The sequence below is a fragment of the Helicoverpa zea genome, chromosome 27 (genome assembly GCF_022581195.2).
Source record: "Helicoverpa zea isolate HzStark_Cry1AcR chromosome 27, ilHelZeax1.1, whole genome shotgun sequence".
Taxonomy (NCBI): domain Eukaryota; kingdom Metazoa; phylum Arthropoda; class Insecta; order Lepidoptera; family Noctuidae; genus Helicoverpa; species Helicoverpa zea.
The window spans coordinates 1,966,426-1,993,801 of record NC_061478.1 but is presented as its reverse complement, the minus strand read 5'-3'; the positions used below and the strand labels follow the sequence as shown (position 1 = coordinate 1,993,801).

Below are 27,376 nucleotides of genomic sequence, written 5' to 3'. Positions count from 1 at the left end.
TTTTTATTATACGCCTAGCCTTTTCCCAAGTATGTTAGGGTTGGTAGAACCAGTGTTATACAAGAAGCGACTGCCTATCTGACCTCAACCCATCTACCCGGGCAACCCGATATCCCTTGGTTAGACAGGTTGTCAGACTGCTTCTGACTACTCGTTACGACTGCCAAAGTCAAATGACAACCGGGATCCACTGTATATGCTCTAACATCCAAAGTACTTAAAATTGGTGAGTAGTATTTTAGTACAAAATGTTGCGCTTAAGGGCCGGCGTGACACGGTATGGCACGGCAGGTTGTGCATTGGTATCCCGCGGCGTGCGGTGGCATGCCGTGGCATCCAGCTGAAAGCCCAGCCACTCTGGCATTCATCAGTTTTGCACCCTGCACCCTACCGAAATGCTGTACAAGTTTCAACCTTATTTCAACTAGCTAGCAATCATAATTCCTCGACCCCTAAGTGTCCCATAAGATAAGATTCAAAATAACTTAATTAGCATTAAAATCCTTTGCCGTGCCATGCCGTGCCACGCCGCCAGTGGGCACCGGCCCTAAAAAGACCTTTCAAATGATATACGACTTGGGGAAAGTAGACCAACATCCAAACATTTCATCCATTCTCCTTTAACAAAGCAACTAATATTGAATTATGAATTTTAAAAGGTAAGCTCATAGTTTTCTCCTATATACCTCTATAAAACCTCCACCCAGTTACTTGGATAACTAGGTATCCCCTGGCTAAAATCGTTGCCAGACTTTCCGGCTTTACATAATGAGTAAAACTCATCATCCTCCGAGCCTTTTCCCAACTATGTTGGGGTCGGGTTCCAGTCTAACCGGATTCAGCTGAGTACCAGAGTTTTATGTTTTCAAGAAGCGACTGCCTATCTGACCTCCTCAAACCAGTTACCCGGGCAACCCAATACCCCTTGGTTAGACTGGTGTCAGACTTACTGGCTTCTGTCTACCCGTAACGACTGCCAAGGATGTTCAATGACAGCAGGGACCTACAGTTTAACGTGCCATCCGAAACACAGTCATTGGTGTCTAAGATATACTTAGAAAGTACATGCAAACTTAAAAAAGTTGTATTGGTACTTGCCTGACCTGGAATCGAACCCGCGCCCTCATACTCGAGAGGTTGGTTCATTACCCACTAGGCCACCAAGACTTCCTTCGACTTCGAGTAGTATTTTAGTACGAAATATTGCGCTTAAAAAGACTTTTCAAATAATACACGACTCATTAATAGTAGAGGGGAAGTAGATCAACATCCAAACATTTCGCCCGTTCTCCTTTAACAAATCAACTAATAATGTATTTTGAATTTTAAAAGGTAAGCTCATAGCTTTCTCCGATATACCTATTAAACCTCCTCTACCCAGTTACTTGGATAACTAGGTATCCCTTGGCAATTTTTTTTAAAGACGTCAAAAATCTTCAAAAGACCCCTCCCGCTGTGGATTAGCAGCGGTGAGGGAGTGTCAGACTCTTACTGACTAAAAACCGTCGTGTTCCGTCGTAGGCCTTTTATGTACCAGGGCCGCGGTAACTCTTTCGATCAATCCCGCAACCCCGGCAGGCGTTGGCCCTGCTGGGCCCAGCAAAAATAGTTCCAGACTTTCCGACTTTACATAATGAGTAAAACTACCGAACCAATTTAAATTGGGTGCACCGTTAGCCTGAGAAAGGAAATAGACTACTTTTTATCAATTTGTAGGAAAATATTCCGGCCGGGTATGTGAAGTCAAGAATAGTGAAAAAAAATACAAACATCGGAATTGAGAACCTTCTTTTTGGGAAGTTGGTTTAAAAAGGTGGAAGATAGGATTCAAATTAAATACATTTTTAAGTTCTTAGGTACTTAAATATTTATTTCATTACAAAAGCACACAAAAAATAATCCATGTTAGGTTCAGCACATCTACACTTAGGTATAATTATTATAAAAATCTGAAGAATTTGTTTATTTGAACGAGTTAATCAAAAACTACGGGCTGATATGAAAATATAATATAGGTATGTTAGCCCATCTATTGAAGAAAGCTACTTTTTATCCAGATGCATAAAGTAGTCCCCAGGGACGCGGGAGAAACCGCTGATGAAAACTAGTCACATTACAATAATGATTGCGACAACCCATAGCCATAGGGAGGTTGCCCATAATAGTTATTTGGTCCTGGTTGGGGTCGCATCTGTCCTGGTCGCCGTTTAAGCCATGGTCGCCGGTTGTTAGGACGAAATGGTCTTGGTCGACGATTGCCAGGGCGCCAAGGGCGAGGTCTTGGTCCCGGAGAATTCCAGCCAGGATAAGGTGACGGAGGGATTGGACCAAATTGTGGCAGGGGAACCGGTCCTGTAATATTTTAAAAACAATCTTTATTTATTTATACGTCTAATATACTATTATAGGTTTATCTTAACCTAACGCGATAGATAGGACACAATAATAAATGAAAACATATAACTTCAACGCACAAAAACATTAAACAAACAACATCTATAAAAAAAATTAAAAGGGATTTATTGTCCCTTTATACACACAAACGAGGAAACACCCTTTATCAAAACAAACTAAGAAGGTCAAAAAATAAAAAATATTTAAAGACAATACCTATTATATAGAGGAAAAGCTTCCAAAAATAAATAAGTAGATACCTATCTATCTGCCTAGCCTTTTCCCTACTATTTTGGATTCTACTTTCAGTCTAACCGGATGCAGCTGAGTACCAGTGTTTTACATGGAGCGACGGCCTATCTGACCCAGGACTGAGGAGTAAGTAATCCTGTCTCAGAGACCCAAAAAGTCTCTCTCAATACATTAAATTGGTATGTAAGACTGATGGTATGTAAGACTGACTGACTGACTGGTTCTCAGACTTTCTAGCCTCTGACTATAGTCTGTTTTTTAATCTCGTAGACTAAATTGACACTTGCAAAATGTCAAACTTTCTAATAATTTTGCTAGCTCTGTGGTGCAGTGTTGTACTTACGATACCGGTTCGTTGAATCGTAACTTTTTACAATAAGTCATCCTGAAATAATGGGCTTATCCTTGATGATTACGCATGGCTTTGCGTGGTCAGATATCCCTGGCAGTTTGTAGCACGTCGTACAGCCATGTGTACGTACGTGAATTTTAAATATAAAACTTTGAATGAATATTAAATTCGTCTATTATAGATAAAAAGTTACGATTCAACGAACCGGTATCGTAAGTACAACACTGCACCACAGAGCTAGCAAAATTATTAGAAAGTTTGACATTTTGCAAGTGTCAATTTAGTCTACGAGATTAAAAAACAGACTATAAGTACGTAAAGACAGCCAGAGATGCGAGTAAAGCTTGTGGCACATTATAGCAGCACCGCAACAGCACGGCTGCAGCACGGCGTCGCCTCGAATTAAGACTACGGCTAGCTGCCAGCGCGCCAACCACGCGCTGTTCGCTCGCCGTCGGCGCGCCGGCCGCGCGCCGGCCGCGAGGTGTAAGCTTGCTGTCACCGCAAACTCAATATTATTTTAAGACGATTATGATTGATGTTATGATTGAACACGACGTAATGACGTTGTTTCGCTGCCGGCTCGCTCTTCATAATATAGATGGTCAGCTATCCACCCATATAACCATTTTTGCGAACATAACGTAACCGTTTCGACACTTAGCGTCGACACTGATCTATCTCGAAACATAATCTCGTCGACGTTCCGTGTTGGCGCCGTCGCTGCAACTAAAAATGGGGAAGATCTCGACACAATAAACAAGTAACATTTGGTTTCTAATTTACGTCGCCGTGTCGTAACATTGTTACCATATTTTAACCAGAGTTAGCACTAATCATTCAATCATTCATTCGTTCGATCAATTTCGTTGGCTCGTGCGTGAGTGACACGACGAATACAAAATACAAGAAATCCCATAATGATGGTTTACTTACCTTGAGTTGATGAACTCAAGGTAAGTTAACAAAGTTTTAGTTTTCATTAATTAATATGGTTTATAATGCTCAAATTTTATTGGGAAAAGAAGTTTACTGTGTAATTTCTTTGAATATGTTGATATTTCCAACGCGCCACCGTAATATCATGTTTTCATAATTCTGGCGAAAGAAAAACTTTTGTTAAATAAAATAAAAATATAAAATTATGCACATCGAGTGCTTAAAAGCTTCCATTTAAATACAATATCAAATATTTTAATCCTAATACAAATTATTTTAGCAAGATTTACTCATAAAATTGATAAATAATGAACTATGAAAAAACATTTTTGATGTTTGTTATGAAAAATATGCTCGTCGCAACTAGTCACAAAGTTACGATAATGTGTCGACACGTGTCGACATGTTACGGTAAATTGTTACAAAATTACTAGATTTTTAAGATGGTTTCTCTTAATATTTGGTTACAGTGTTTCCCAAAGTTTTTATCAAGTAAAGATGCCTTTTTTCATTGTTCTAACCAAAGGAGGCTCATCAGAATTAATATCGCTTGTGCCGAGTACTTGAGTTAAAGACGAAGACGTCTTGTTTTGGCCGAGAAAACGAAAAAACAGTGATTTGGAGCTCGAAAGTTGAAACTTGGGCACTAGGGACTATACCACTAAGCTCTTCCACTAAATTCCGTACTGTTTTCCTGTAAATGGCCTAGAAAAGAATAAGTTTTAAGTTCAATAAAATGGGTATCCGTCAATGTGCCCTACTAACAATGCACATCATGAAAAAAATATTAGGTATTATAATAAAAAAAAAAACTTGTGTACGAGTACAATTAGGTACTTGAGATATTTTGGGACGTACTTATTTCTTTTACTCTTCTGTAAAAAGTTGAAGTCCATCGGAATTTACGTAAGGTTTTTGGTTGTTTACTCATTTTAAATTTTATTAAATGGTTGATAATGGCAGAAAACATAGACAGTTTGAGAATAACTGGCTCTCGTCATGTTTTTATATATGCAAGTTAGTGTTAAAGTGTTCTGGAACATCGACTACACATGTTACTACCCAGTTACAACACAATTGTGTCAACATTGCACACTGGTTACAAACCAAACGCAAAGTTTCTAAAATGTGTGGTTACAAATTAAGCTGTAAAGTATCGACACAGCGACCACACAAAGTTACTGAATCTAGTTTCCGTCACATTTTTACTGAACCGTTACAACTCATAAAAGCTAATCCCTACACAGTCACGTTGTGTCGTATCAGTTACGAAGCTGTTGCGACTTGTTACATCTTTATCATATCTGCGACCAAAAATGGCTGTATGGGCACGGATCGAAGCTTTTCTTAATAAGCTTATGATCGAACAACTTGGCAACTATTAGATACTTAGCTACACGAGCACCTTTAATGTTACTAAACTATACTATAAAGCTGAAAAGTTTGTTTGTTTTCTTAAAACTACTGAACCCATTTGTAAAATAGCTTATTTATCAAAGCATGCTATTGGTTACTTTTTTCGCGAAAGTAATTCCCGCTTGAAACCACTGGTGATAGCTCATCATCAGCCTTTTTATCGTCCCACTGCTGGGCTGCGGCCTCCTCTCACACGGAGAAGGATTGAGTGTTGATCACCACGCTTGCTCAATGCGGGTTGGTGATGTTAGACTTTATACCTACAAGTCCAGGTGTCCTCGAGATGTTTTCCTTCATAGATCAGTCGTTGCAATGTTACTTGCCTGACCTGAACCCACACTCACTTTTTTTTACTGAAAAGCCTTTTTTTTCCGACGTCAAAAATCATCAAATGGCTCCCGCTGTGGGTTAGCAGCGGTGAGGGAGTGTCAGACTCTTACTGACTAAAAACCGTCGTGTTCCGTCATAGGCCTTTTTGTATCAGGGCCGCGGTATCTCTTTCGAACAACCCGCAGCCCCGGTTACTGAAAAGCCTTGTGCAAAGTTGAAAGCTAATTTTAATAATTTTTTTACCTCCAATGTTATACTGTCGACGTTCTATCTCTCTCCTCTGTCTATGTCCATTCTCAGGTACGGCCACCACCATGCACACAACACACAAAATAAATAATATTTTCATGTCCATGACGTCAACATATACTTCCTACCTCCAGCATAGTTATGTCGACAAAATTGAAACTACATCATTTTATATAGGTGCTTACATTTACATTGTTTAAATTGATTTGCCTCAAAAACAATGCAACAAATGATGTGTTGTACATTGCAGGCAGGAACAGTCAAAACCAAAAACTCCTGAACAAAATTACTAGCGCCAAAATAAGAGTATTCGGGAAACGAGGAACGTTACTAGCTCCGGAACTATGGAACCGGCCCATGATAGTCTGTTATTTATTTTTCAACAAAATCTGTACATTATAATTTTAAAATAAACTAAATCTATATTTACATATAAAAAAATTAAAAGTAACAAAGGGCGTCGAAAAATTGATCCTCATCGCTGTCACCCGGCAGTGTACCCAAAAGGCTGGCTGCATTGCCACGTTGAATGGCAGTGCTTAAACGTTGGGCGAAATTATTTTCATAATAAATAAATAATAATTATAAATAAACCCGCCTTTTTTTTTTTCAAAATAAAATCACCAATCAACCTATCTGTCATTGGTCTTGATTTGACAAAGAATTCGAATGCCTCGTAGAGTTCTAGTACTGACTGGGCTGAATGATCACGCCTACCGTACGCTACTTGACCTATAAGAAGGTGTCCATCCTAAAAAATACTGGGGCCCGATTCTCCTAATTTTACTTAAGCGACATACAATTCACATTTGACTGAGATCCAATCCCGACTCAATTACGATTGAAGCGTATGTGGCATATCACAATTTTTTCTTTTAAATATTTTTTTTTATCATTTTCTGTGATTCAACAATGAATCATATTGTCTGCAAATGATTTACGATTGCAATATGATTGCAGAGAAAACTACCGTATAGACCAAAATCACCAAAATAGCAGACCAATCGCAAACCAATCGAATGTCGTTGGAATACGATTGGTCTTATATTAGTAGCAGGAGAATGACCGCTAAGGTTAAAACTGCTATTGCGCTTCAATTTCTATTAAATTTTGACATTATTAACTTAGCAGAATCAGGCCCCTGGTTTTGTTTAACCCATTAATGGACGCTACGCTGTTTAACAGTTTTTGTTATTGACTGTACAATCTCTTAATCGCCCCCTTGCAAAATTTCCTGAATATTGAAATACATGTTTATATTACATGCATGGATAACATTAATAATATCCGTAAAAACAGTATTTTCCGTATTTATTCATATCAATACTAACCATTGTGCTATTGTGTTTATTTTTGAAATAATGATCGAATCATGACCTGTAACTCCATAGGGTCGGTATATATACCGTCTTGGGGGCATTATTGTGACCATTACCTAGTATTCAGTGGAGAAAGGTGAAATGAAATTAGTAATTGTACTGTGTGTAATGTGTGTTTTGGTGGCTTTCAGTAGTGGGAAGAAAAAGAGGGCTCAACAAAAATCTGTAGAAATCCGTCGGCATGAACTTGACGGTAAAGCTGATTGTACCAAATCCTTAGGTATTTACTATCTTATGAAGTAAACTAAATATATATTTACATAAAAAATTAACTTAAAACTAATAAAAGGCGACTTAAATGTGCTGCATAAAAGAACAAAAACAATGATAAGTGGTGATCAAATACAAGCGTAACCTTATTCGGACAATATTCTCTAAAAATGCGATGATGTATATATGTACCTACTTATTGTACTTAATTCTCTCTCTTTCCTGCTATGTATCCCATATGGTGGTAGGGCCAGCTTTCCTAATTTGTCTTATTAATCTCCCGAGCCTTTTTCCCAAAATATGTTGGGGTCAGCTTCCAGTCTAACCGGATGTAGCTGAGTACCAGCGCTTTACAAGAAGTGATTGCCTATCTGACCCCCTCAACCCAGTTACCCGGGCAACCCAATACCTCTGGGTTAGACTGGTGTCAGACTTACTGGCTTCTGACTACCCGTAACGACTGCCGAGGATGATCAATGACAGCCTGGACCTACAGTTTAACGTGCCATCCGAAACACAGTCATTGGTGTTTATGATATACATAGACAATTTAATTCGTATTATAATTCAAGAGAAAATAAAGCTTTTATTATTCTGTTCCTCAGAGCCGTACCCGCCTCCACAGTTGACACCGCATAGACCCCGGGAACCTTCAGATCGCTCCACAGGCCAGGATCATGACATCGAAGACCATGAGGATGAGGATGATGAAGAAGATGATGAAGAAGAAGATTTAGAAGAAGATGATGAATTAAGCGATCATGAAATTGCCGTCTATGTTTCGAATTCACCACAAAATCCACGTCAGATTTCTTAACCCATTAGAAGTCACTGTAGATTAGGGCTGCCATCTTGAATTTCGCCAAACCCGGACAAACATTAAAAAAACCCGGACATTTCGCGTAAATTGCATATTTTCCCCGAACGAATACGATTTAAAAAAATAAAAATAATACCTAATTTGTAATCCATTTACCATTAACATATACTTAAATTCAATGAGGTGCTTCCTTACATGAAAAGTGTCCGAGTTTTCCCCGGACACTTCTTGAAACCCCGTCCGGACGGCCCCCGGACGGCCTCCAAACGAGGACAAATCCGGGGAAACCCGGACGGATGGCAGCCCTACTGAAGGTACTCGATTGAGTACAGTCATATTCCTAAGTGTAAATAACAGATCTCGTAAAGTTAATGTAGTTAACCTTGTTATTTTACTTAATTATAACATCCGTTTATGATATGAAAAATATTATGTGCGTAGCGTGTTTTTTTTTTCACAAAAAAATCCATTTTTTTTCTCAAACAATTTTTTTTTTCATATTTTTCTTATATTTAGTTTTTTTCTGTTCCCAATTCTATATGAAAACAAAGAAAATTCCAAAATAATATAAGTACTTTTTGTTTGAACTCGAATGGGTTAAAAAAACTACTCAGTATGAATTTTCACGTTTCACGGTTAATTTTCAAACAGTTGTTTTAGGGAAGGCGCATTTTCCGTCACCTTCCTTTAAAAAAGTTAGACGTTCATGTTGGTTTAAATCAGTGGTTCTTAACCTTTTTGACATGAGGGACCACTTTAACTAAAGTTTGTCTTGCCGGGGACCACCTCATCGGTTTACCTAAATTAGCACTCATTTCTTTATTATTTATAAAAAAAAAACTGTATTTTTGGGTCACTTCTACTCAAAGCTAAACGCATGTCGGCAGTTGTGTAGGTAAGCAAATGCAAATAAAGAAAAACTAGCCTATGCAGTTTCCAAATGCGCGAGCGAAGCGAGCGCCAAATTTTTATTTGACTTCAACCAAATATTACGTAAAATGTAGCCCAAACATACATTTTCATGAATGGGGGGACTAGGACGACACACCCGATATACGTCCATGCGAAAACCCCCGCTCGCAATTATAAGTTGATAAAAATTAAGTTAGATAACGTATAGCAACGTCGCGAAGCTAAGCTTGACGGACCACTTGGTATGCCTCCAGGGACCACCAGTGGTCCGCGGACCACTGGTTTAAATGGACCTAAGGCGCTCTAGACGGTCAAGTTTGCGCAATTTAATAGACCATCTAGGATGCTAATAAGAGTTTTGATGAAGAGTTACCAGAACCGAGAACAACTTAAAATATTATTGTGATTTTGATTATCTATACATATAATAAATCTGTAGAAAAGTAATTTTTGTACATTGAAGAAATTGACAAAAAAAATAGCCAGCATGTTAAAGGATAACTAACAGAACCCATTTCCATCATTTTTGTCATTTTTGTCTGTTTGTCTGTTTGTCTGTTTGTCTGTTTATCTGTTTGTTTGTTCGGGATTCACGTAAAATTTACGAATTAAATGCAGACAATGCTTATATACAAAAATTCTACGTAACTTGGGGTATTACTTAGTTTTTGTTTCATCGAAATCGATTCACTCTATCAAAAGATATGATTAATTTTGTGAATTCAACATGTAAAATATTACGACACGCAATCTATTTGTCAAAACTGTACATTTGAATGTTGTACTTATATTAGTTGATCGGCCTATTATTAATCTTTACACAGAAAATCACACCTTTATAAGTAACTTCGGAAGAAAAAAAAATGAAAATTTTGTTTAGCCAAGGTTAAAGTAGCTCCATCTGTGGTAAATAAAATACATCATCAATTTGCCAGAGGAGCGAGGTGGTAAATGACAATATTACCATACATTCTTTATAGAGGATTATTATTTCAACAGATGGAGTTGTGTATTTTCCGTAATTCACCATATTTTAACACGAAGTGTAATTTTTCGATAGACATTTCAATTGTGTTTGTCAGTTGGCCGTGCCACATCAAAATCCAACTATAATTATTACCTTGATGAAAGGAAAATTAATAGTTCTCGGCCAAATTTAAAACGGTGCCATCTAAATTATTTTTTGAACATTATGTCAAAAATGATGACTTTAGTGGAACAATTACTTATCATTTAAAGTTACAGATGGAGTTCATATCAGGATTTTTTCATAAACATAGTTTAGCTTATCTTCCACTAATGTGGTGGCCTTAAAACAAATTACTTTGAGTGAGTAGTATTAAGTAGACCTTAATTATTTTTTCTGATGCAAAATATGTAAAATTAAACCTAGAAGAAATGAGGTTCTATCTCTCACAGGCGCTGCTAAGCGTGAGGTAGGTAATGTAGGATTCTGTAGCTTTAAAAACAAGCCCAGATACAAAGTGCAGATAAGAAATGGGAGCTTTCTCGATTTAATACCATACACACGTAAAATGCGTTATGCGTCTGAAAACGTACAAATTACGCGCCGCATACCAGAGACAAGTTTACTTTCAACTTCTGATCGCAAATACACTGTTCACGATTACGAACAGTCTCAGTAAGACCCGAGCCAAGTCTAAAAAAACACCTTTTATATAAAACTACGTTTGATGTCATTTAATCATAAAGACAGAATTGTTCTCTGTTGCAAATCCTATCCACCTATATCCTATCCTAATCCAGAATGCATTGCAGGTGTGCATTGCACAAAAATCAATGGTATCCTATTCGAGAAGTCAAAAGACTTGACCTGCTAACGTCAGCTTCTGCGCTAAGCAAGTGTTCTTAATAATACCATCAGAATTACATTCATCGTTGAATGAGGTGATTAAATTTTCAGAAACCACAATAACAGTAGGAGCCAAAGCGTATGATCGCTTCATAGAGCTCTGATTGGCCCCAGGTGACCAAGTCAGGTCTGATTTGTTTGTTCATCAGATCTTTGACAGTGTTTCGGTGGATACTTACTGTCGTCCTGTTTACGTGTGACACAAAATATGGTATATAAACGTCCTCCGCAATAGCGACATTTTCCCGGTGTGCGGTAGTGACGCACAGTATACAACACTTATGTTTCTTTTGATTTGCTGGCTCCACCAAGAAAAAGCAAATTGCGAGCGTACATTTTGAAAATCTTGGCAAAACTGCAGGTTTCAAGTACGAACACATGAAGTGGACTCGCACAGATACGTACATTTTGCCTATTCGTGAACTAATGCAAACATTTCGGTGGAGTCCCGGCTTAGGCCACCACATTAGGCGTGCGCGATCTTCGGGCGTGTGAGTAGCGCGGGCGCCGCGCGTGCGTCGCGAGCGCGTTGCGTGACCGTCGTGTTTTGCTGCCCTGCGGCATTTGCAGCGCGCTCGCGGCTTGCACGCGCCGCTCTCCTTGACGTTTAACTGCTAAGGCGTTTAGCGGGCGGCGGGGATAGCGGGCGAAGGGGTAAGAACGCAACTCGAGCGCCGCGTGCTCGCCGCGAGCGCGTCGCTTGCACTCTTCACACAGGCCGCAGGGCAGCAAAACGCGACGTTCACGCAGCGCGCTCGCGACGCCCGCGCTACTCACACGCCCGAGGATCACGCACGCCTAATGTGGGGTCAGCCTTATCATAGTGAGTAAGTGCACAGAAAATCCCCGTCATACAAGTGTTTCTCCCCAGTAGTGAAACTATCCTACCCTATGCGCCTGCTGATGATGATGACTCATTTTATCATCCATCCAGCTATTCCCCAACTATGTTGGTGTTGGCTTCCAGTCACCGAATCTGTTTGAGTACCAATATTTTGCTTGGAGCGACTACCTATCTACCTATCTTCAATCCAGTCAACTACACAAGACGATATCCATGGTAAGACTGACAGACTTTCTGGCTTCTGATTAGTCGCAGCAGCTGCAGAAAATGTACAAATGACAGCTTTGTCAGACTCAAAGCATATAGACATAGATTATAGCTGTTTCCTGTGAAAATTACTTACGCACCATACGTAATAATTTTCCAAATTGGCTGACTAGATCCAGAGATATTCACAACGTCACAAACTTTACTTCTTTTGTTTAGATAAATGGTCACATCCACAACACAACCTTGATCAATGAATCTATGCGACTGCTAAGTGCTAATCCTAATTATACTGTCACGTGAAAGAATGCACCTACGGGATAAGTAGTATTTTGACGATTCTATATTGCCCACGCAGACGAAGTTGCGGGCAATGTTAAAATAAAATCCTTTGCCAAATATTTTTTTTTTACCATTAAATTTTTGTAAGAATAGAAGCTTCTTTCATTTACCATTTTGTGATAATATAAAGAAAATCCTGCTGCACGGTGGGCGGTGGACCGACGATTTAAAGGTAGGTCAATGGATGGATGTGAACTGCCCATGACCGGGACCGCCGGGACGGTTGACGTTCCTTGGGGGAGGCCTACGTTCAGCAATGGACTTCTGTTGGCTGATATTTTATTTATTTATTTAAATCAGGCATCAAGGCTCATAGAAAATACTATACATAAATATTATAACATTAAATCCTATATAAACATATACTTAAAACTAATGCACACGAAGTGCCTTCGTCGTGTTACGCTGCGAGGATATGATGATGATAATAAAAAGTAGTAGGTTACTTACCCTATTTCATAGGTAGAAATTGCAAAGAAAGTTGCCGTTTTTAACATTTCGATACTGTTTTTAGCAAAACGGTTTTTTTTTTGTGGTACGGAGCCTAAAAAATCAGTAGGTAATCTGTATATATGAATATTACTACCTATCTTTATCTTGGTCATGCCATCATGAGTGAACGGCTGGATCGATTAGGTAAGCTGCAAATTAGAGGGGAGCAAGATAGGTAGAGGGGAGAAAAACATAGGATAGTTTTGTCACCATCCGGCTACGGAAAGCAGTTACAAAACCTATCTCGGGATGCATGTGAAATCGCGGGCGGAAGCTAGTTGTAAATAAAACACATTTGATCAGACAGCACAATAATATAATTACAACACATTATTAAAGAAAGAAGAAAGAAAGAAAGAAAGAAAAACGTTTTATTCACGTGAGTGATCATTGTTTGTTTTCTCATTTACTTTTTTTAAACATATATTTTACATTTTACATTTTTAAATATTAAATATAAAAATAAAAAACATTTAAAAGTATAAAAAATAGGTTGCCACCGATATCGGGCACAGGGTCCAAGGTACCGGTGGTTAGGGTCCCAGAGACAGAAACCTCACAATACGCGCCGTATCAAGGAGTACTGCCTTCTGAATCAGTCCCTTGATCCAGCCGCCTACCGAGAGCCTCCTGACGTGTTGGTCTTATTATTGTTATTGTTATATTTGTGTACTTTATAATTGGCGTAATGTTTGGTATGATGATTTAATGTAATGTACTATCAGCTGTGAAGCTACCTCTCACAAATAAATAAATAAACACAAACTAACGTTATATGCGAACAAACTGATAATAATAAAATTATTATGTTCATAACAATGTATACTTTTATTGTTGCTAGTAGTAAATCATATTTATTTTCAATATAGATGCTCAAAAAAATAATTAAAAAACACTGCAGACTCTGCAGAATAAAATAGTGAAGGCGAAATTAAACAAGGCTTCACCGAGTTAATGTTCTAAAAATAAGAGATTCATTGTTGCAGTTTTAACACGATATGCTGAGATGAAGTAAAAACATCTCTGCAGTGCCGAATAATAAGTGATACTGCAGAGATTTTTTGGCTTGCAGAGTTATTGCTTGTCAAACTAAAATGAAAATTTTTGATGATTAAGTGACTAACACAGGGTTTTGTATTGCAATTAAATCAATTACAAAAAAACAACTTACACCACTTCTCACTGAACAAAATTACTGCTAAATATTAGAAAGTATCCTATAGTGTCTATCAATAATTTCAATTTGAAAGAGACTCAGGTTTTCGTGTAAGTCAGCCTTAATATTTGTTTAACCCACGAAGGAGAAAAGACTAGCGGAGATGCCCTAACGCAGGTAGGTCACGCGCCTTCAGGTAGGTCAAATACGTCACGACTACGTCACGGCAGGCGTGGCTGGACACCGCCCATATATCGTTCTTTACATCAAACTGACATCTTGTCATGGTTGTATTTTTACCACAATTTCAACAGATTTTATTTGTTACTCGATTAAAACGATGAAATGCGCTATCATTAATTGTAGAAATTGCTCAGGATCCAAACTCAAACATACCATAGGATAACATTTCACGTGTAAGTAATATTTTAGCTTTAAAACATATTTTTTGCTAGAGACATCTGTCGTCGAATAGCTGCATTTCTAGAACCTCTAAGTGAATTTGTATTATTTTCGTATCAATCTTGTATCAATGTATATTATTGGTACCAATTTTTGCCTTAAAAAGCAGCTTCATTTTCCCTTGCATCCTACAAGTTTTTTTTATAGATTATTTACAAACCAAAACATATGATATATTATCATGAAAATTTAATATTATAAAAACACCATCTTTCGGTAAGTAGTCGACTTACGTATATTTGAAGTAAAATTGTGTTCATCAAGACAGAGAGACCCGTTACAAAATTAAGTGCTACCAGACATCGAAAATGCAATCACCCATTCTTAAAAAAGGTCTTATTTAAAAAAGCTGCAATTATCTTAAAATTAATCATAACTCTAACTATGTAGATTTATTTATATTCATCACTAGCCGTTTTCCCGCGGTTTCACCCGCGTACCGTGGAGCTACTGCCCGCACCGGGATAAAATATAGTCTATGTTACTTGCAGATAATATAGCTTTCTAATGGTGAAAGAATATTTAAAATCGGTCCAGTAGTTTTTGAGTTTATCCATTTCAACCAAACAAACAAACAAAGTTTTTCTCTTTATAATATTAGAATAGATCAGCAATGTTTTACATAGGTATATCTCTCTTGCCGTACATACTTTTTGAATGTACCTTTACTCAGAGCAACATCGGACACACATAATGTCAGCCACTTAGTGGATGCGCCGTTATGATATAGTTGTGAAAACTCTAATTTGATAAACACTGTCCCTATAATTTTAATTCCCATTTTTCTTGGTGAATTTCGTAATGTGGCAACATCGAAAATAACAACAGTCATCGCAGCACGGTTTTAGACATGTTCTAGAACAAATAGAACGAATTTTCGTGCTTGTGATGCCATAGTGGCTAGTAGACGAACTAACACAATGCCATAAGTTGATACTTAAATTACACCATGGGGGTTTTTAGACCCGTGGTGAATAAAAATGATTTTTCATCGAGTCTCCGTTTAATGGTTCCTAGATACCTATTTCATTTCTGGAGGAGTAAATAGCAGCGTTTTACCTGAAATAAAACGCATATTAAATACTTACCTTATTTGAAGCTTACTAGTTTGAGATAGGCACCTACGTGTTTTCCGCTTTTATCTCTGTCCTTTTCTACCCCATATCTTGCATCTCTCTCGCACACCGACCAGTTTCACTCCCCACCAGGCAGGAGGCGACGAGTGTTCTCGGCGGCCACAGTTCGTCATTGAGTCGAAAACACCAGGCAGAAATTAAAATGTAAGCTTCAAATAAGGTAAGTATTTAATATGCGTTTTATTTCAGGTAAAACGCTGCTATTAAATTCTTGACCGTTATTTGAAGCTTACTAGTTTGAGACGTGTTTGTTATCGCCTGGTGGAAGTGGACGCCAATGTGAGCAAAAGCACAATGAAATTGTGTATGTAAATAGGTACTTAGGTACACGAGTAATCGCATGTAAGTATGTGTATTGCGTCCTGGAATACTAATGTAATCAAAGTTAACTGGTACTGGTACTCAGCTACATCCTGTTAGACTGGAAGCCGACCCCAACATAGTTGGGAAAGGGGCTCGAAGGATGAGTAATAAAAATTAAAAGAGAGATGCAAGAACAAAAGCAAAAATTGATTTCATTTTCTAATAGTAATCAACAAAAACATTGCGATACTTCTTAATAACAATAGTAACAAAAAAATATAGACATTAATCAGCTGGATTAATTAAATAATCGAGATAACTTGCTACTTCTATTTAGTGGGTATCTTTCCCTTCTGTAAAAATGGGCAAATGTATTGCCTGATCGCCAATTACCCTTTGCTAATATATCGTCCAAAGGTATATTGTCAACACAGATTTTGACGCTACCGCCGAGTGGAAGCTTCCTGGGGCTGTAGTTATTCCTGCCTCTTTTAACAATGTCTTAATCCACCCGCATCATCGTTCGGGTGCCTGCCTTTGGTTGGCCTCTAACGGATATAAATAAATTTAAGGAATTAGCCGATGTCCGTCTATCTTCTAACAAGGCTTTAGTCTTTCTGACCCAATACACTGGACTTAGATTTATATTTTCCTGATTATCCATCAAACAACAACCCGACTGCCTATGACTAGAACTGTCGGTCTTAGAGCCAAAGACTGGCCATAAGATTAAATTATCTTTGTTGTTTTTGAAATGTTCTGGGTCTATTGCAAGCAAGGAAAGATCATGGACTCGCCTTTCCGAAACAAGCTAGCAAAAGAAAGAGCAGCAGTGTGCCTGGAAGTTGCAAATGGATTATTCTCGTCTACGTTTACTGCACTTAAGTAGGTTACCAATTGGTCAATATTCCAGATGGACGGCTTCCCGGGGAACAGGTTTGCTCAGCGCTATTGATTTTAAAATGTGTCCGACTAGAACGTGTGAGCCTAGCTCTAGAGTGGTTTCTGCATTGCATAGTGTAGCTATAACTGACTTGTGTAATAAAATAGTATTGTATGCTAGTTTATTTACTATGTGTAAGTCCGCTAAAAATTGGGTAAGTATAGGTCCAAATAGGGATTCAAGGATTCATAGGATCCAATTTCATACTTTTCGCCCCAATTTAACCATCGACTCCAAGCTGATTGATAAGTGTTGCGTGTGGATTGAAGAAGACTTCAGTCGGAGAGACTCCTTGTCCCTCCCCCCCCCCCATTTCCTTGACCTTGGCAGGGGGTATACCCGTTGCTGTGTCTATCGGTTTCTGCTCGAGGTTCATCAGTGTGTAGGGTACTGCTAATGATCGGGTCTTCAAATCTGCTCGCCAAAATACCTGGTGCCACCGAAGGAACTACTATGAGATTAACTCCCGTTCCTGAATTGAGATGACTGAGGACCTACGGTATAAGGTAAGGTGGCGGTAATACCCATGCTAGCGGGTAAGTCAAAACTTGAGAAAAATGCATCGTGGAACCCCGCTTTCGGGTCCTTCAGATCTAGGGGCACGTAGTACACAACTATGTGTCCCTGGGCTCGCTTCGAGGCAAATAGGTCCACTGCTGATACAAGATGCCTCTCCGGTGGAGGTTTGTGTCGGGAGAGATGGTCTGCCTGACTGTTGAATAGGGCTGGTATATGATTCACGACGTGATAGATTTGATACAGCTCAAGATAACTGAATACTCTGTACGTCAAGTTCGGTAAGCTCCTTGATCGGGTGCCACCTTGATTTCTTAGATATGACACCACAGTCCCATTTCTGCATTGAAAAATGGCTGTTGATCTCTTTAGCAACTTGCCGTGATTTTCCAGTTAATACTGCAAGCATCTCTTTCAGATCGCAGTGAAAGCCTTTTTCTCTCTCGTTCCATGAACCCATTACGGGAGTTCCGTTCAGTTGTGCCCCCATCCTACATCGGAGGCGTCCGTGGTTATAAGGTGACAGGGAAGTGGCGAATGAATATCCAAGGTTTGGTGGCAGCTGACCAGCCACCACTTTAGATCTGCTAAGGTATCTGCTGGTAGGTTCAACATTGCTATACTCCATTCACCGAGCTGTGAGCCCACAATGTAACCAAAGAATGACACTTTTTCAAAATGGTGGGTATAACCCGACCGATGACAAAAACGTCACATTTTTATGTAAAATGTTCTTAGTATCTGTGGTCTTCAATTAAGTAGGGTTCTATGTATGACAGTCAAGACTTCTAGGTTCATTTTACATGTAAACGATTTACTACATATTTCATTAAAATTAAGAAAATAATTTACGGCATTTATCATACATATTTGATTTCAATTATGTTTGAAAAGATTGCATAAGTTCCACAGACATCGTTCTAAAATATCATTTCTAATGTTGTCAGTATATTACTTTCGTAGTTATTTTTATAAAATATGATCATTACTTCAATCGTGACTTATAAGAACCCTTTTTATGGTTTGTTCACCGTTTGGCTCACGGTTCCATGAATAGGGTAGGTATAGATTGCTGTTCAACACTGCATTGAGGAAAGTGAGGAGAGCCCGGTAATGCAGTCTGCCGTATGGAACAACGAAAACTTGCGAAGTTTAAAAGTCCTATCAAGCTATGCAGGTCTTCTAAGTTTGTCGTGCTGTTTGTCACGTAGTGCGTTTTGTTATTATCTTGTTGATAATGCTTGCGATTTATTCACTTGCCATCCAAAACATGGTGCAAATGATCCCAAAGTAGGCAAATATATCTTGGTGAGCCACCAGAAAATCGAGATACACAATTATAAGTAACCCTTGAGTTTTCAAAGTTTGAGCCACCCAAATTGGTCACTGTGGCGAAGGTCTTGGGTGCCGTGCTTAAGCCAAATGGTAGGCACGTAATCTGAAGCAGTCTTCTTCTGTATACTAGTCGAAGAACATATCTGTGACCTTCGGCTACCGGAAGGTAGAAGTAAGCCTGGGCGAGATCCACTTGCACAGCCATTCGTCTTTCTGAAGAAACTCTAGCACCCGAAAAACATTTATTAAACTGAAGGGTTCCGTAATTATGAACTTGTTGAGAACCTTGAGATTGAGTATTGGACGGCTCTTTCCGTCGCCTTTTGGGCACAAGAAACATATTGGAAAGAAAGCTGGCAGAATTTGCAGCTATCAATAGAACTTTTTGTTTTATCATTTGGGATATGACGACATCCATCTCTTTGGACTCTCTGGTCAAATCTGGCATTATCTATCAAAGGTGGCTTTTGGCCAATGGTATGCGATACCCAGTTATTATTTTTAACAAGAAAGGCGGAGCTCCCATTTCTTTCCATTGGTCTTGATATAATGTTAGGCAACCCGCCTGGAAAGTCATAACTTACGTGCCTTGTTGGACGCATCAAAGTCCGCCTGCGGTCCTGGACGCTTTCTGTTTCCTCTGTTGGACATGGTTCCTATTGTAATTTACTCGTGATATCCCAAGGGAGCTTTTAGAGTTTTGCGTCACACGCCATTCAGCGTGAGTGTGATTACCATTTCCCTTCGAGGGAAGGTTATAATGGCGACTCTTCGAAAGTCGATCCAAAAAGCCACCCTGCGAGGGTAGATTGCAATGATGGTACGACCCGCAACATGCATGATTGGTACCCTGCGAGGGTCCGTGATAATGAGCCGACCCCTGCGGGGGATGGCTAGTATACTTACTGGTCCCTGCTTTGTAATGATGCTGCTACTCGCAACATGCAAGATTGGTACCCTGCGCGGGTCCGTGATAATGAACCGACCACTGCGGGGGGTGGCTAGTATACTTACTGGTCCCTGCTTTGTAATGATGCTGCGACTCGCAAAATGCAAGATTGGTACCCTGCGCGGGTCCGTGATAATGAACCGACCCCTGCGGGGGGTGGCTAGTATACTTACTGGCAGTCCTAGGCGGAGCGTACCAAGTCTTTCAAGGCCGAAAGCCATCACACGCCGTGATAATGAGCCGACCCCTACGGGGGGTGGCTAACAGACTTACTGGCAGTCCGAGGGGAGCGTACCAAGTCTTTCAAGGCCGAAAACCATCACACGCCGTGATAATGAGCCGACCCCCATGGGGGGTGGCTAACAGACTTACTGGCAGTCCGAGGGGAGCGTACCAAGTCTTTCAAGGCCGAAAAGCTTTCTTGACACCACCAGCCCTCTTCAAGTGCGGTAGTGACCAGTCCGAACTAAGGAGATGCTGGTTGGACCGCACCTCACACCATTCTTTTTTGTCAAAAAGTTGAACGCCTTGCAGGATTGAACTAGGGCCACAGGTGCCTTAGGAACTTCGGGCTTGCTTTCTTTTCCATAGTCACGTGCACGGGCTGTGGTAGCTTTATTATTTACCGCATCCATATTTGCTTTATAAGTCACTCATTCTGAAAACAAATTACTGAAAAAAAAAAAGTACACGGAAAAAACTCGTGACAAAAAAGGGGTAGATGTACAAAATATTAACACTTGATTTCGCAAAATCGAATATCGAACGGTAAAACCGTTAACAAATTGTATAAAATATTATAAACTCACCTGTGTTCTGCGAGAGCACTGAGTTTATTTTTCAACGAAATACTACAGCGGTTGGTTAGACCAACCTTCTCGGGCGGAAAACAAGACGCCAATGACGAACTGTGGCCGCCGAGAACACTCGTCGCCTCCTGCCTGGTGGGGAGTGAAACTGGTCGGTGTGCGAGAGAGATGCAAGATATGGGGTAGAAAAGGACAGAGATAAAAGCGGAAAACACGTAGGTGCCTATCTCAAACTAGTAAGCTTCAAATAACGGTCAAGAATTTAATAAATTGTTGTGGGGCAAGTTCTCTGCACAAAATAATACTTATATAACAATTAATTTTCTAACTTTTTTATCTCTCTCTTTTTCTTCGTTCATTTCAAATGAATGCTTCTTTAAACTTTCTAATTGAATTACTATTTTAAAAGAATTATTAATTTTGAGTATTTACTTTACTTTTGAGTATGTCACTAGTGGTCGATGTTAGTTTAGGGTTAGATTTTAATCATCCTATTCCACGCTAGATGGATTTACAAAAAATGGGTGGCTTCCCATAAAAGGCGTATAAGGGTGGAGCACGGGTGGAGCCAGTAACGTTCCTCGTCCCCCGCTCACCCGAATTTTGGCGCGCTGCTTTGTTAGGAGATTTTTCGTTAGGGCATCTCCGCTAGTCTTTTCTCCTCCGTGGTTTAACCAGACGAGATTGTCAAAAATCACGTTTATGGTATACAAGGTACCCGATGTGTATCTATTTTTACTGTTTTTTTATATTAATACTTATCAAAGATGAAGTCAGAAAGACAATTTGATAAGGAATTTGTACGTTAGCTCTAGTACTGACTGGCCTGACTGATCACGCCTTACCTTTTACAAAGGTTCAATAGTTTTTAGTATTGACTGTACAATCTCTTAATTGCAATCTTGCATCTATTAAAAAATGTGTTTATATTACATGCATGCATGGATACTATACATGGTTTCTACTTTTTTATTTCTACGATTAAATTGATATACATAAATAATATTTGTTTTGTTATGTTCAACAAGTTACTGGTGAAAACAGTTTTTGTATAACTTTTTAACTCTAATGCTTACCTTGTGGAATCACTGGTACCCAAGTCACAGGCTATAAACCTAGTTTGGGAGTCAGGAGATAGGGTAATACCTTTGCACATTTTGTCGTACCATACTACTGTACTTGTAACGTACCTATATAATCATTTTTACTGGAAATAAACATTGATTTATTTATTTATGATTTATAACATTAATAATATCCGTAAAAACATCATTTTCCGTATTTATTCATAACCATTGTGCTATTGTGTTTATTTTTGAAATAATGATATTATGACCTGTAACTCCATAGGGTCGGTATATATACCGTCGTAGGGGCATTATTGTGACCATAACCTAGTCTTCAGTAGTGAGAGTTCACTGTGACGAACTAAAACATGAAAGTATTAATTGTTTTGTGTGTGATGTGCGTTTTGGTGGCTTTCAGTAGTGGGAAAGAAAAGAGGGGTCATCAAAGATCTGTAGAAATTCGCCGGCACGAACCTGACGGTAAAGCCGATTATATCTTTATTTACCAATATGTGCGAAAATCGTAGGATGCTATCTTAGGACGTAAACTAAATCTATATTTACATAAATTTAAAACTATTAAATTCGGCTTCGAAAAATTGGTCTTCATCGCTGTCACCCGGCAGTGTACATGGCAAAAAGGCTGGCTGCATTGCCACGTTGAATGGCAATGCTTAAACGTTGGGCGAAATAAAAGCCAACCGTTTGGTCATGAGAAGTGTCAAAAAGGCGCTATTTTTTATTTGTGTATACTATCTACACTTCTATTATAAAGACGAAATATTTGATTGTTTGTTTCAATGGAATAGGCTCCGAAGCTACTTGACCCCGGTTTGGAGAATGCTTTCACTGTTAGGCAGCTATAATGTTTGCGCTGAACATGGGCTATATTTTGCACGGGACGCGAGTGAAGCTGGCTTAAAATAATTATTCGATTGATTGTGTTATTATTGTTGTTGTATTTAAATTTATTTATAGACACGTTTTATTTTTAATAAAGATTATTTACCTACCCTTATTTAAGTGCCTACTCACCAGTCTAACCAGGGGTATTTGGTTGATCGGGTAACTTTGTTGGGGAGGTCAGATAGGGCAGTCGCTCCTTGAAAAGCACTGGTATCCAGCTACATCCGGTTAGACTGGAAGCCGACCCCAACATAGTTGGGAAAATTATTTCACTGTCTAACACATTAATTCTGTTCTTCAGCACCATACGCGCCACCAATGCTGACGCTGCACAGACCCCGGGAACCTTCAGAACGCTCCACAGCCCAGGATCATGACATCGAAGACCATGACGATGATGATGAAGACTTAGATGATTTGAGCGATGACGAAATTTCCGTCTAACTTTCAAGTTTACCACAACACAAACGTTGGGTTTCTTAAAACAACTGTTTACAATGGATTTTCACGTTTCACGGTTTATTTTCAGACAGTTGTTTTAGGGAGGGTGCATTTTCCGTTATCTTGCTTAAGAAAATTGGAAGTTCATGTTGGTGGTTTAAATGGGCCTAAGACGCTCTAGACGGTCAATTTTGCGCAATTTAATTGGTCGTCTGGGTTGCTAATAAGACTTTTGTCGAAGAGTCGCCTACAACCTAGAACAAGTATTCTGATTCTGCCAAATGGACTACATAAAAATCTTTATCCAAATTCTTTTTTCACCATTAAAGTATTTTAAAATAATGCCACTTTCATTTACCATTTAGTTCTAATATATCTTGGACACCAATGGCCGATAAAAAGGTGAAGGAAAACATCGTGAGGTAACCTGGACTATATAGTCTAAAATCACCAACCTGCATTGAGCAAGCGTGGTGATTAATGCTCAATCCTTCTCCGTGTGAGAGGAGGCCGCAGCCCAGCAGTGGGACTATAAAAAGGCTGTAACAGTAACAACTATAATATAAGGAAAATCCTGCTGCACGGTGAAACGACGATTTGAAGAAGATGGTGGGCAGTGGATAGAAATGCAACGAAAGTTTTTAACATCTCGATACGGTTTTCGGCGATAAGGATTCCTTTTTATATTTTGTGGTACAGAGCCTGTATCTGTAGGTAATCTGTAGGTACCTACTTGGAAATAAAACACATTACGATCAGACAGCACAATAATATAATTACAACACAAACTAACGCTTTATGCGAACAAATTGATAATTATTATGTTCATAACAATTGATACCTTTATTGTTGCTAGACATGTAATCTAGATTATGAATCAATCATATTTATTTGCATGATAAATGCTTAAAACATGGCTATTTAAATAACTCTGCAGAACTAAAGTTTGCATGCAAATGAAGTTAGTATTCTAAACACAAAGGGATTCATTGTTACAGTTTTAACACGATATGCTGAAAAATAAATGTGTAAAATAACTCTGCAGTACCGGATATAAGTGATACTGCAGAGATTTTTGGCAGAGCATTGCTTGTCAAATGAAAATAATACCATTGTAGGAAAATACTGAATTACTGTGTCAAAGTGATTTCGACACACAAAGGTTTTGAATTTCAATCAAATATATTACATTAAGGCTAACTTGCACCACTTTTTACTGATTAAAATTACAGCAAAATATTTGAAAATACCGTTCGTAAATTTCAATTTGATAAAGACGAATTAAGGATTTTAAGTTGTGTAAGTCAGCCTCAATATTTGTGTAATCAGACCAAAGATTATGAAAAATCACATTTTAAATACGTAAGTATGTCTATTTTTACTGAAATACTTTTTTTTTGTATTTTTTCCACACTCTATTTAGCTAACACAGCTATACTGATAGAAAAGTTTCACATATTGACAGTAAGAAAGTTGTATAGGAACCATACTAAAAGGCATAAGTTGTAATCGTAATACACGGAATACAAAATATGATGTGGCTCGATAGGATATTAACAATTTTGTTTTTATGAACACATTTTAATTTTACCTAAGTAATTTGCTGAAGTTGATAATACTTATCAAACGATTAAGTTAGGGAGACATTCATTTATCTGCCTAGCCTTCTCCCAACTATGTTCAGTGTTATGTGAGTCAGACTTACTGGCTTCTGACTACCCGTAACGACTGCCAAAGATGTTCACATGACAGACAATTCAAAGACGCACTTAAAATTTTCACTCATTAATAAAAAAAAGCTTGTAAGAACACAATAGTTACATATCAGGAAACGTAACAAGTCATTGATTTTATTTGAAAACACAGGTTTTTAAAGAATACTGATTAATTTGTTTCTTTTAGTATTATATGTAAGTAAATGCGGTATGAAATTTTAACGATCTTTACTCGTAAAATGGTGACTATCGAGCCATATCGTTACAAAACACACAATATGAAAGTATACCTAATAAGGTACATATATTATGTATATACTATGCTAACACGTATATCTACTTGTATATAATATATTACATACATGACAATAAGTGAATAATTTTAAAATTATACTTTGCAGGTGTATGTCGTTTGAAAGGACGATTTTGCTTTTCAGAAGTTGAATAACTGTAGATTACAATAACTGATCCATCTCTTATTTTCCGATTAAAGATAAAAATTTTACATAATTTACATGAAGTTTATATTAAAATTCTATCTCCAATCGCAAAACAACGTATTGGTATAACAAAACCGTCCTTTTCTACAACAAATTAGTGTATTATCTATGAAAAATCACACACATTATGTATATTCAAGAAATCGTTGATTACCATTGATTTCTTTGCTCAGTTAACATGTAAAAATACTTTCTTTACATTTTTCATATATTTTGTATGTCTTATATAGTAGTATCGTAAACACGCAGTTTTATTAATACTAAGAGGCAAGATTTTTGAAGTGCTTAAAATAAAATATTAAGTGTCAAATAAACAAACAGTAATTTTCTGTGTATTTTTCTTGTTGATAGTTAAAAATAATTTTTTTTAAGTCAAGTAGGACATGAAGCTCTGAATATGTTATTCCGTAGTTATCAGAAGAACATTCAATCAAATTATTTTTAGCCAGAATCTTTGTTATAAAATACCCCTTATAGTATCCATGCTAAGGCCATATTTTGCAAATTGATTCAAATTCCTAATTCATTGACATTTTCCATAAAGGAAATAACTGAGACATTTCATACATTCCGAAATCTTTCTCAACATCACGGAAACACGTTTCAACAGAGCTGAAAAAATTCAGTAGGTATATTTCCCAATAATCAGTCACTTTAAAATCAGATTTTTTACTATGCCTTTTTTACATATTTTGAAGATCTTTGACACAAAAGTAACACAGTTATAATTTGCTATCTGTTATAGAGTAACTAACATCCATGAAAAAACTACAATATTAGTCCTAAACACATGATCTAGCTACATCTAGTTTTAAGAAAACCTAACCTGTAGGTGATTCTTGTAAAGATTGTGAATGAAAATAACTTTTAGTAGTATAATTCCCGCCAGCAGGAATTCTCTTAGCATACTAATTCGCTAGCATTTGCCTTCAAAATGTATAAGTTTTTAATTCAGTCACTTAGAGGTTACTTCTAGAGTGTTTTTTAATGAAAAATATAACCAAGTCGACTATAGTTCATCATCTCCCGAGCCTTTTCCCAAGTATGTTAGGGTCAGCTTCCAGTCTAACCAGATGAGGCTGAGCACCCGTGTTTTACAAGGAGCGACTGCGTATCTGACCTCCTCAACTTAGTTCCTGGGCAACCCAATACCACTTGGTTACACTTGTTGCCCAAGTCGACTGTAGTTACCAAAGGAAATTTTCAAGTTAGGTTGATAAATCAGGACTTTTAGGTGGTGAAAATAAAAGACAGTCCCGAATCAATTCTTTACCTAGATGTGTTTAAGCTGTTACATCTTGGTAGTAGTATTTTTAAAACTTCAGGTCATAGGCCGAACGGACAATGTGTGGTAAAGTGGGAAGATTTGATGCACAGTTAACTTAGCAGAAGAAATGCTAGCAAAACAGTGGCATTACTCACATTGCAGTCAATAGTGGCCCATATTCATGATTCAAATAATCACATACACTGCCCTGCAAACAAGTTGTTCAAGCAGTATCCGTACAAAAGTGTGTGTTTTATCCTCAATTCTCTCATATTCCTAGTATAATACAATAAAGTGAGTACAATTCAGTCTTACACGGAATTACACAGAGGCCTTTAATCAAATCGCTTGAAGATTCAGAATAATTCACGTGTTCTAACATTAATATTATAATATCATAATTGGGAAAATTCATTAATATTTTAACTAGTTTTGCAGCCTAAGACGACACTCACAAATCGATAAAAAATACGTATTTTACCCTCACAAGTAAAAAGATAACATCTGTATGACGAAAATGATGTTATTTTTTACTTTGAAGGCATATTTTGTAACTAATAGTAATAATATCAGATCAGGACAATAAGCTACGTTTACATTTAAAAATTCAATTAATCTTAGATACAAAAGCAGTAAAATCGAACTAAGGTATTGATTTCTAAAATATGGCAGCAATACCAGAGATAATAAAACGTATTTTTCTTATTAATTCTACGCTAGTATATCAGATTATCTACTTAAAGCTAACAATAATTAAATATTACGTAAATAAACCTCACTTGAACTATCACTAACTGAAAAGAATCTTGTATAAAATAATGCAAAAATAAAAACCAATTTATTTAAACTATAAAATAACA

General features: G+C 37.9%; 2 long non-coding RNA genes across 2 annotated transcripts; one reads left to right on the top strand and one right to left on the bottom strand.

The window, feature by feature from the left end:
* Window positions 1-1,841: 1,841 nt before the first annotated feature.
* LOC124643397 lies at window positions 1,842-12,747 on the bottom strand. Its single transcript, XR_006985932.1, has 2 exons — window positions 12,630-12,747; window positions 1,842-2,352 (listed from the first exon to the last, which is right to left on the bottom strand). It is a non-coding gene; the product is annotated as an uncharacterized LOC124643397 (long non-coding RNA).
* A 9,270-nt stretch (window positions 12,748-22,017) lies between these two features.
* Window positions 22,018-23,376, top strand: LOC124643453. The gene is made up of 2 exons (XR_006985946.1): window positions 22,018-22,167; window positions 22,895-23,376. It is a non-coding gene; the product is annotated as an uncharacterized LOC124643453 (long non-coding RNA).
* The last annotated feature ends 4,000 nt before the right edge of the window (window positions 23,377-27,376 follow it).